We start from the raw sequence: 12,631 nt of genomic DNA, 5'->3' as shown, positions 1-12,631 counted from the left end.
TAAGTGCTCAGGTCCAACAGATGGAAAGAATCCACAGGAAAAACACAGAGAACCTCAGGCAAGGAACAACATGCCGGAGCAGAAACGGAAAACTCTTAAATCACACACAGAGAAAGATGCACTGCATACAGAGGACAAAGGTTTGAAAAGAGGAGGCTGAACTTCTCATCTGAAGTAATGCAGGTCAGCTGGTGTGCTGAGCTGAGAAACACATGATAATTCTGCAGGATTCCTACCCACACCATGCAACCTGAAGTTGACAGGAAGGCATTTGGGACAAGCCTAAAGTGAAAAATGTACAAAGTCTCCAGGTAGAATCCTTCCACCAGGCCTAGAAAGAAATGAAACAAACCTGAGTTTTCTCCTGCCTGGGTAGGAGGACAACCAAGGGACATGAAAACCAATGCCATTGGGAGATCTGGGAGTGGACTCGGAGCCAGAAAAGCAGTCTAATTTAAAAGATTTGAATGATTGGATATTATCAACACAATATAGCAACCTATAGATTTCCTGGGTTTGATCATTACATGATGGTTAGGTCTACTTTGGTAAATTCAAGGATGCTTAGAATAGAAAGCTAAAAACTAGAACTCTTGAAAACTCTTCTAAGATAGATGTCTTTAAAGTTCTGGGAGTGAAGGAGGGCAGTGATAACAGTTTTTAGAGAGAAGTAAAGGACCTTTCAAAACTGAAGACAAAGGGCCCGGAGAGACAAATCAGCAGGTAAGAGCACTGGCTGCTTTTCCAGAGGAACCAGGTTCGGCTCCCGCTCCAACTCCAGCTGCTCTAACTCCAGTTCCAGGGGATAAACGTCCTCTTCTGAACCATGTGAGCACTGTACACACATTGTGCACAGATATGCAGGGAACACATCCATACACATAAAATTGAAAACATGTGACCACATGAATTTTAGAAGGCAAGAGATGAAACATATTATGATTATTAAATATGTATTTTTAAGATAGTTATTTGGGCAGAAAGATGATTCCAGATGGGAACTTGGACCTATGGAGAATGAAAAGCATGAGAAAGGTAAATATGTGGGCAAAGGGGGAAATATTTCAAAGATATCTTTAAAATATAAATTATTGTAACAGAATCAATAACAATGTGGCATGCAAATTATCAATTTATTGCTCACCAGCTCTAAGTCCTTCCATAATCATTGCTCTGTCAACCTAAGTCTACATTTGTAATGTGCCCACATTGGGCACAATGCCGGCTTTTGTCAGTAGAGGGCGCCAGAGAGACATCGTGGAATGAAATGGCTTCACTTTCCTGGTTCAGAGCAACCAAGTGAAACAGAGCAGTAGGTGACAATTAGAGACAGACAGACAGACACACACACACACACACACACAGATAAGAGAGATACAGAATATAGTCAGAATGATGGATAGGTGACTAGTAGATGCAGACAAATGATAGAAATATACACCCTGAAAAATAATAGTTGAAAGATAATTTTCTTACTATATACCTTGAATGCTGAGTAGACGCTCAGACGTGATTCTTAAAGCCAGAATCTTTCTTACATAAAAAACATTAAATTGAATCTTACAAAAGCAAAAATTAAGAAAAAATACAGATTATATCCTCTGTCATTTCACACTGTACTGGGATTATTTATCAGATGATGTGATTAATTAAAGACAAGAAAGTAGAACTGGAGAAAAAAGGAATAAAACTATCTGCATTTTCATGCTGTGGTCATCTGCCTGTGTTGCTAAATAGGCAAAAAGGTAACAAAGTCTCTATTAAACACACACACACACACATGAAAACAAGTGATGACACAAACTCAGTAAATGAGTGCAGCAAGTTGTCAGGTTATAATTAGCATAAAATGACACTTTTCATATGTGTAAATAACTGCTAAACAAAACATGCAATGGCAGAGTAAAGCCAACAATTGCCCAAAAGATGCAACAACAGGGTATAAATGTGAAACTGCTCCAAACCCACACTGAGTAAAACAAACTACTCCTTAAATATGCAAAGTTAGATGTGAACAAATGGAAAGTTACCCCTTCCTGAGTGAGACTGCTCAAATCATCTGTATACTGTCCCTTCCTGAGTGAGACTGCTCAAATCATCTGTATACTGTCCCTTCCTGAGTGAGACTGTTCAAAATCACCTACACACTGTTTTCTCTAATGTAATATATTAACTTATTGGGTCCCAGTAAAGATACCAACAATTTTTCTCATAGATCTGACAATATGACATCAAACTCTATTTAGAAAATGCCCAGGGATAATACAGAAAAGCTACAGGCTCAGGAAAAAGAAGAGAGGATATTGTGACAGACAGGAAGTGGAGGACACAGACTCTGTAGGTAAAATGCTGATACCAACATATGAACACACAGGCAGACTGATGGTGTAGGTAGGATAAGAACTTTAGAAATGGGATAAGGGACAGTCAACCAAAACAAAGTGTAGGTGGAAAAGGCAAGCAAACAAACAAAAGAAACCTGCTGCTTTGCAAGATAATTTTTAAATTTTTGATAATATCTAGCCAACTGATTTACTGTGATTAAAATAATACATAATTAAAGATGATTGATAATTAAATGGTAGAAATAGAAAGTCTTAAAATGACCCAAGCACAAATGATGATATTATTTGTTAATGAGGGACAACTGGATAATCATTTGAATCAGAGACAGAGATGGGGAGAACAGACTTTGAGCCATTCAACATGTGAGACATCATATTCAAGAATAGAAAGGGTGACTTGGAAGTAGATGACAGTGTTTCTGATCCATGCATGAAATGAGGCTGTATGCCTCAGTGAGATAGGATGATATGTGTGTGTGTGTGTGTGTGTGTGTGTGTGTGTGTGTGTGTGTGTGTCTGCCCTCAAGAGTATCCTAGTATGAACTGTGAGTTCAAAAAAGATGAAGGGGGATCCCAGGCATGTCTACATGGTGCCACATGTCAGGATGCTCTTGGAGCTTAGCTCTGTGACTGTGCACCTGGAGTCAGTGAAGACCACTGCAAACTCAACTTTGATGAATGTGCCAGCCAGCCACCTCTCCATGGAGGTCTACATGTGGGTGGAGAAAAAAGCTACCACTGTGACTGCATCAGTAGTGGATTCACAGGGACACACTGTGAGACTTTGATACCTCATTGTTGGTCAAAGCCTTGTCACAATAATACATGTGAAGACACTTTTGACAGCTGCATTTGTCACTACTGGCCTAGACACATAGGTGTCCTGTGTGGGACAGACATAACTGAACATAGTAGAAACCCCTGTCAATTTCGGGGGAAATATGTAGCGCTGTCCTCAGACGATCAATAGGGACACATTGCAGGCCTGCCTTCTTCCTTCTACTACCTTGGAGCCTCAGGCTATGTTTGTATCTGTCAGCCTGGATTCACAGACAGGAGCTTAGCATAACTGTCCTCTGAGAGGTTTCACCCAACAGCTGACCTAAACAAATGCAGACCCAAACATATGACCAAACTCAGGAAGTCTTGTGGAAGATTTAGGAGAGGAACCAGAAGAGGAAAGACACTCCACAGAAGACCAACAGGGCTGATTAACCTGGACCCTTGAGGGTTCCCAGAGACTGAACCACCAACCAAAGACCATACATAGGCTGGATCACCACCACCCCTCATGCACATATATAACAAATGTACAGCTTTGTCTTCATGTGGATCACCCAACAACTGGAGTTGGGGTTTACCCTGACTGGCCTCAGTGAGAGAGGATATGCCTAGTCCTGCAGTGAGTTGAGGTGCCAGAATAAGTTAGTACCTAGGAGAGGACCCCCTCCCCCTTCTCATAGGTAAAAGAGAGGGATGGTGGGGGAAGGGCTGTGGTGGGAAACATGAAGAGGGGAGCTGCAATTGGGATGTAAAGTGGATAAATAAATTAATGGGAAAAAGAATAAAAGCAATCAGAGATCTAAACTAAAAAGAAATTAAGCTACCCAAGTGTGAAAAGGAAAGCATCCCTGTAAGTGTTTCTGCTCTGATGGGAGGGTATCCTGAGACGTGGGGGCCCAGGAACCACACAGCTCTGAGATGGGTCAGTGTCCCCAAGGGAAGGGCATCCTGAGACATGGGAGCCCTGGAACTACACAGTTCTGAGAGGAAGCCTCCTGAGCAGAGCATTTCAGCTCCCGGGAGAGAGTATTCCTACCTGAGCTGAAGAGCTCGGGTCCTCAGCCCCCTCCTTCTTTTCCTCTTTTCTCTTCATTGCTTCTGTTCTTCTTGGCTTCTTCCAGTGAGAGAGTCACATCAGGCTGAAATCTCATGAAAGAGATTTATTGGAGGGTCTAGGCTGAGGAGGGACAAACCCGGGGATGGCTGCTGCCCTCTGCTTCCAAAAGTAGACAACTGGGAATGGGACAAATGGGCAGCGCTTATATAGGATTTCTGAAGGGGCGGAGCTTCTCAGGGCAGAGATTTCCAGAGTGAGAATTAGTGGGATTTCAAATCCTGAGCTTGAGTGTGCTCAGGGACTGGTGAGTTTTCCTGCTCAGGGATTGGTAGGGTTTTGTGGGAAGCTCAGGGATTGGTGGAGTTTCCTGCTCAGGGATTGGTGGAGTTTCCTGCTCAGGGATTGGTGGGGTTTCCTGCTCAAGGACTAGTGTGTTTTTTTTTTTTTTCATCCCCTTTCCTCTGCATCAGGCTCATGGGTTAGGATGAGAATTCCTTCTTGGCCACAGCCTGCTTTTGCTGAGTGCCATCTCTGCCGGGCTGCTAAGAGGGTGTCAGGGGGTGGGTGGAGAGGAGGTGCAGCCATTGTGGACAGCTCCTGAGGGGCAGCTCCTGCAGTGGTGGTTGACGAAAGCTGTAGGCTGAGACAGGGAAGATGTCCCCACAGCAGGCAGCTCCTGGGGGGCAGCTCCCATGGAGGCAGAAAAGGGTGGTGAGCCACCGTTGACAGCTCTTGCAGCAACTGTGACAGCTGCAGGCTGAGGAAACATTGTGGTGCCGCCATTTTGGACAGCTCCTGACAGAGATTTTACTAAGGCAGCCATAGGCTGGAGCGGGAAGAAGGGGTCTGGCTTTTGTGTCCCGCTGCTCAGAGACTGCAACCTCCCCACCCCACTTCACCCCATCCCACCCTACCCGACCCCCGCACTCATTTGATTCAACATGAGATGTTGGTCCTGTCCTCCGGGAGGAGGTTGTGGGAAGCCACATGTACCGTTGCAGGGTGGCTTTGGCTACTGCTGGCCACCACGCATACATAGGCAGTAAAGATTTTTTTGACAGGATGAGGTTTTGAGAATTAACCAATCAGATGAGAGACAAGTTAACCAATCAGTTGAGAGACAAGTTAACCAATCAGATAAGAGACAAGTTAACCAATCAGATGAGAGAGAAGTTAACCAATCAGATGTAGACATGCAAACGAGGTGGTAAGCATAACCCATGCATAACCAATCCAGGTGTGAGACACGCCTCTCCTAGGCCTATATAAGCAGCACCAGTTCTGGGCTTGGGGTCTCTTCGCCTCTGCAATCAAGCTCTCCCAGTAAACGTGTGCAGAAGGATCCTGTTGCAGCATCGTTCTTGCTGGCGAGTCGGGCGCGTGCAAGAGGAGGTTAAGAAACCCATCATAGAATTAGGATCGAGTTAATGGGTGGAGACTATGACAGACATGCCTTTGAAGGTTACAGCCAGGCTTTAGTTTTGTTCCTGTTCTTGTGGTCTGTTTCCTGGTTTTCCAAGATTTGGGGGGGGGGTGTACTCTAACTCCCCTATAGCAGAACTCTCTGGACCCACCAGCAGTTCAATAATGACACAGAGGCTTTTAAATATGTTAAAGCTTAGACCTTTTAGCTAGGGAGGTTCCCAGCCAGCTATCTAGCTAAACTCAACTAATCCTAGCATTTACATTCTACTACGTGGTGAGTTCTACCCATCCATTCACCTCACTGTCTGCTGTCAAATCTCCTGCTTCTGCTTTCTCCCCCTGTGGCACTTTCCATGCCATGAGATTGTCATCCACTTCCTGTTTAAGCTACATACTGTCAGATCTTTATTACAACCCATCAGTAGTGAAAGAACCTCCGAACAAGTCTGGATTGCCTTTAGGCAAGTGAGGAAGGAAGAATATTTACAAAATAGAAAATCCAGTGATGGGCCATAGAAATGGCCATACCAGTTTCTTTCCAGTACTCAATCTCTGCAGAATTGACAACTGAAAATACAGAGACATACCTTTACACAATGTGAAGAAAAGGTGACCTCAACACTCCCCACTACTGTAAACACTACACTAAGGTGCTGTCCTCACTATGACAGATTGAAACTTAGAGCCAAAATAAATGTTTTCTCCTGTATATTGCTTCTGTCTGCTATTTTGCCATTGCAATGAAAGAAAGTCACTAGTGCAGAAAACTGGTGTCAAGAAGTGGGGTCATTGTTCTGGTAAGACTGATCATGTACTGAAGCCTCTGGAACAGGAATGTGGAAGAGTTTGATGCTGTGGGTAAAGGGAGCCCTAGAGTGCTATGCCTACAATGTGGGGCCATTGTGGTAAGATTCATGAAGGCAGGACTGCCGATAGGATCTGAATAGCAAAAACTGTGTTTGTGGCTTCCAGGTGGGATTAGCGATCCTACTAGGAACTATAAGCCACTCATGACGAATTTTAACAAAGAATTTGGCTATGTTCAGCCCATGTCCAGAAAATTTGAGGCAAGCGCATAAAATAATACACGCATTTGTTTGGCAGGTGAAATTTTCAAGCCAGTGTAAGATTCAGACCATGGTTGTTACTAGCCCTATCTGTAATGATAATTTAGAGTGTAAAGGGGGACAGAAAGGAATTAGGCTTGATGTTATAGAAAGGTGAGTGTAGATAAAAGAGCTGTAATTGTTAAAGCGATGAGCGTAATTGAAAGACAGTCATGCACTTTGCCACAAAAAGAAATTTGTCCTGAGAGGAATACAGCCCTCCTGTTGTAAAAATGCAAAGTCATTAGGAATACCTTCTGTTTAAAAGTGAGCACTTAAGAAGATTGAGCTTAGATGGAGAGATGGCTCAGCAGTTAAGAGCACAGACTGTTCTTCCAGAGGTCCTGAGTTCAATTCTCAACAACCACATGGTGGCTCACAACCATCCATAATGAGATCTGATGCCCTCTTCTGGTGCATCTGAAGACAGTGAGAGTGTACTCACATACTTTAATTAATTAAGTAATTTAATTTAATTAATTTAATTTTTAATTTAATTAATTAATTAATTAATTAATAAAAAAAAACAGCTCAAACAGAGCCACTTAGATGTTTTTGTTTTTTGTTTTTTGTTTTCTCCAGATTAGGTCACACAGAAACTCAAAGTGCTATAGCTATGGTACAGGGTTGGGGGTAGGGTGGGTGGGATGGGGAAGGCTACTCCTCAAGATGAGCACAGAACTTGATGCCATACAACTTCTGCAAGCATGAAGATTTCAAGGGTTATGGGGTCATGGAGATCTGCATCAAGTTTCCAGAGAAAAACCATCAAACAGATATCATGGAAAAGAACTGGATTTCATGTATAGAGAGATGTGCTTAGATAAATCCTAAGTTTTATTGGAGACTCCCAAGGAAGACCATGTTAGTGTGTGCCACAGGCAATGGAGATGCAGAAATGGAAGTGACCATGCTCTTTGGAGTCTATACAACGTCACCACTTGTCATGGCTGGGTTCTCACTGTGGCACAATCTTTCCTTGCTGTTCCTCCTGTTACTCTCTTTTGGAATGGGGATGTTTACTCTGTGCTGTTGTACACTGTAAGTGTATTACTCGTGATTTTATAGGGGCTCACTGCTAAGAGTTTGCTTTGAGTGTCAGAAAAGACTTTGGATTTTGGACCTTTGAACAGTGTTGGAAACTGTTAAGACTTTGGAGACCATTTAAATGAATGTTGCATTATCAGGTGACCATAAGCCATGGTAAAGGCGTGGTTTGGATGTAAAATATCCCCCATAGACTCATATGTTCAAGCACATGGTACCAAGCTGATGGCACTGTTGAGGGAGATTGTGGTCCCTTAGGAACATGGAACCTAGTTTATGGATGTAGAACACTTAAGGACAGAACTTTAAGGACTATAGCTGTGCCCCATTTCTGATTTTGTTCTCCAAAATGTGAGGCATCTCTAACACATGCTTCTAACACAAGGAACTCTACTATGTCTTCCCTGACTGCCATAATGGATAGAAACCATGAGCCAAAATAAATGGTTCCTTCCTTAGATACTTTCAATTGGGTAATTTGTCAAAATGACGAGAAAATTTAGCTGAGGGATTAGTTTAGAATCATAATTAATTTATATTTATAAGTATATAATTACTTTATGGTGATATATAATTTATTTATATATAATAATGTAATTTAATTTAAATTTTTTTAATTACACAAAAATGAGCAGAAAGACATGAACACAAACAAGTCTAGGAATAGAGATTAAACACTTGGACATACACTCAACTTCATTTAAAAGCCACCAACTACAAAACTACACTGAAGTCCTACTTGCAAACTACTGGGTTGGCAGAAATCTGAGTGCAAAGTGGTGGAGCCTGAGTCTGAAACAGTCCTTCTCACAAACTATGGCAGATGCTAGGCTTGCCTTGCGAAGGGAATTAGGCAATATACTCAGTGTTTGCTTTCTAAGACTGATGTAACCAATTACCATAGACCAAGTGGCTTCAAACAACAGAAACTAAATCATGCCGTTGTGGAGGACTAAGTCCAAGAGCAAGGGTTGTCCATGTGCTGTCTCCCTCCTAGCTTGGTGGGTGTCAGCAACCCTCTACATTCCTTGGCTGTGGACAGAACTCTCATTTCTGTATCCATCTTTATGTGGCCTTTCCTTCTAATCTTTCTCTACCTCAATCTCCCTCTGCCTTTCTCCTACGAGAACTTTTGCAGTGTGAGACAAGGCCCTCTTCGTTGGAATGATCTTTTCCTCCCATCCTTAACTACACCCACAAAGACTATTTAATCAAAGTCTGACACATTTACATGCTCTGAGACTTATCTCTCAGAATATATTTTGGGCTATCCTCATCACAAGTCTCCTGATCATCTCACTTAATGCAAAGGGTTTTTTTTAAAGATGTATTTATTTTATGTGTATGAGTGTTAACTGTATGTGTGTGCACCATATTCATGCCTGCTGTCAATGGAAGTCAGAAGAGGGTGTTAAATTTCCTGGAACTAGAGTTAACAGATGGCTCTGAGCCACCATTTGGGAGCTGAGAACTAAACCTAGATCCTCTACAAGAGCAGCCACTAGAGTTCTCAAGTGTGTGTGTGTGTGTGTGTGTTCATGTGCACACCAACCCCAAGGCATGAACTGTCTTTCTCTTAAACGCCTCTCCCCTTTAATGTTCATGCTCAAATCTACATTAAAACCTCTTCTTAGTCAACTCCAACTTTATTATAAAACAAAACAAAACGAACAAACAAACAAAAACCTTATGATTTTAAGCATTTACTTTTGATCCAGAAGCCCTGTTTTGAGAAATGTAAGCTAATGGCATACATCTGGCACTTTAAAAAATAATCTCCCTAAAGTATTTTGTAATTGGAAAACATTAAAAATTTCTTAAAAGCCCAAGCAGAGGAACTTGGTTGAGTAAACATAGAGCAGTGTGAAGTTACATAAAGAAGCGATAATTCCTCTGGGCATCATGAGTTCATAAGGAAGAAAGAAGGACGTACAAAAACACATGTTTGTTCTCATATAAAGAAATACAAGAAGGAGCCAAAAAGAAAGTGGGTAAATGATGCACAAGAGATGGAGAGGGTGAAATGGGGGTAGGGATGGTGGGTTTCTTCTTGCATCTTTTTACATGGCTTAGACTTGGGGAATAATAGTCACATCTTGCATAGTCAACAATACAATTAAGATGACAAAATTCTCAAAGCCAATCGAAAAGAAAAACAAACGAGAAAAATCACATTTCAGATAACCACACAGAAGGGGAGAGAAAAAATTGAGCCAGGGATCTTGAGAACATGGTGTTTGGACCATATGCTCTCCCTTTAAAGGAGAAAACACTGCCAACAAAACCTCCAAGTTTTCTTTGCAGATCTGCCTTGTATAGTGGGGTAAGCATATGAGATTGTGATATTATTTATATGTCTTGTGGGACAGAATGAAGAAGGGAAATGCAAATATGGAGCAGGAAAGAAGGAAGAGTACTGGGGAGAGGACTCAGTGGGAGAGTGCTTGCCTCGGATGTGTGAGGACCTTCGTTCAATCCCCAGCAAGAGACACACCAAGAGGTAAAGAAGATGGAGACAGAGAAAGACAGAGGAGACAAAGCCACTGAGACAGCAACAGAGGCGAGAGACAAGCAAAGACAATGGCAGACAGAGTGGCAGGGAAGGAAGGAGAGGGAAGGTAAGGATAGACTAAGGCAGAGAAGAGAAGAGGAGGGGAGGGGAGAGAAAGGGTGATGAGGAATCCCATGTATGAATTGGAGGCATAAGTGTGTGGCTTAGAAAAACACATACATGTAGACATATTTAAAAAAGTAGCCATGAGTTGGGAAGTATTGAATATAGTTGAGAATCCATGAATCTCTTCTACTAGTGCTAATAAATAGATATGCTTATTTTACGTATATCAAACATAAATGGAAAAAGTGACATGGGACATACATGGTATGAAAGGGGTGTGGGAGAATGAAGCAACTGAGTGTGTACCCTGTAAAGATGAGGCAAACAACAGTCTTTCTATGAACTCAGCTTGGCACTCATCCGTCTATCCTGAGCTGCAACTACGATTGCCCCAGCGTGATCCTAGTTAGTTTCCCCATGTGGTTTCCCAGCTGCCTACAAACAGACCAATTATCCGCATGAAATAGACTTATCTCAGATCTTAGTTTAAGACGTCATTCTGGCACAGTGAAGGCACTCACCCTAGCAACCAAGAAGGCCCTCATTAATTTCCAATAATGGAATGCACTTGGGCCTGATACCACCCAAGGTCATGCTTTGTTCAGTAAGTCCACAAAAAACACACTTCATGTCAAAGTGATCTTTGGTCTGCCTACCCGTCTACATTCGATCCAGGTTGTTCCAGAAAAATCTTTCAGATCCCTATCCTTATTGTTCTTTGGTTACTTTCATCTCTCTTTCAGGAAACAGAAAAAGTCCTGTGGTCAAAACAAGGGGTCCCCCCAAAGGTCCCAAATATCTTAGATAACTGGTGGTACTCTACATTCTTGTGATAAATATTTTTCAGAGGATGATGTAGGCAAGAGTGAAAAATGAGAATAAATGGGAATTTTGTCACACGCCAAAGGTAGGACTTAGAAGTTTGCTATTCTATAAGCCATGGCAGGACTTGACTTTGACATGGTAACAAAATCTACTGGACTTGCTGTTTGCTTTAGAGAAATGTGATTACCTTGGAATGTGGGAAATGGGCTCTTCTTCATCCTATAGTTGAAGCTTGCTTGCTCTTTCAATATGGGTCAGATAAGAATAACTGGAGGCCACACCTGACAGAGCTCTAGACCTATCAACAGCAATGTCTCACTTCTCTGGATGACTGCCTCCCCACACTGAGGCAAACCAGCCAATAATAAGGCAATTGTACTGGCTGGCTTTGTGTGTCAACTTGACTCAAGCTGGAGTTATCACAGAGAAAGGAGCCTCCCTTGAGGAAATGCCTCCATGAGATCCAGCTGTAAGGCATTTCCTCAATTAGTGATCAAGGGTGGCAGGGTCCATTGTGGGTAGTGCCACCCCTGGGCTGGTGGTCCTGGGTTCTATAAGAAAGCAAGCTGAGCAAGAGAGGGGAAGCAAGCCAGTAAGCAGCATCCCTCCATGGCCTCTGCATCAGCTCCTGTTCCAAGTTCCTACTATTTGTGAGTTCCATTCCTGACTTCCTTTGGTGATGAACAGCAATATGGAAGTGTAAGCTTAATAAACCGTCTCCTCCCCAACTTGCCTCTTGGTCATAATGTTTGTGCAGAACTAGAAACCCTGACTAAGACAGCAATGTTAATGATCTTTAATAAAATATACTAATCCATGTCTATATTGTGGTTTGAAAAACTGAAAATGTGTTGGGAGTCCTTGGTTCAGGTGAGATGTGTCAGCTAGCCACCTCTACCTGTGAGGAGGGGCCTGCCAGCCGGTGATCACATTCCACTCCTTAGTCTGCTTTCTAGAAAGGTGCCTCTCAGGATGACAGGCCACAAACTTCCTGTCAGCCAGTGCATTGCTTAATGGAGTTCTTCTCCAATGGCTACCTTCCTGTCCAATGAGTATCCTCCATCATGAGATGAGCAGATAGAGGGTCACATCTGCCAGCACAGATATCCTGGAACACCACTATATTTAAAGACGTTATTTTCTTTTGCCTTCATGTTATAGCTGGAGCATTACTGTTTCTTATATGCTTTTTTTTAATTTGAGAAATCCTTTTATTTATTTTTTCAGATAGGGTCTCATGTAGCCAGGCTGGCCTTAAACTTGCTATGTAGCCAAGGATGACCTTGAACATCTGATCCTCCTGCCCCCACTTCCATAGTGCTGGGATAACAGGTGTGCTCCACTGAGCCTTCTTTCATGCAGTGCTAGGGACCAAACCCTGGAGACACTCAACAAACTGAGCTATAACCCCACCCCATCATTGGTT

The sequence above is a fragment of the Mus caroli genome, unplaced genomic scaffold, assembly GCF_978045245.1.
Source record: "Mus caroli unplaced genomic scaffold, Mus_caroli_1 scaffold_14, whole genome shotgun sequence".
Lineage (NCBI taxonomy): Eukaryota > Metazoa > Chordata > Mammalia > Rodentia > Muridae > Mus > Mus caroli.
The sequence above is the reverse complement of the archived record's forward strand: the minus strand, read 5'-3'. Positions refer to the sequence as shown.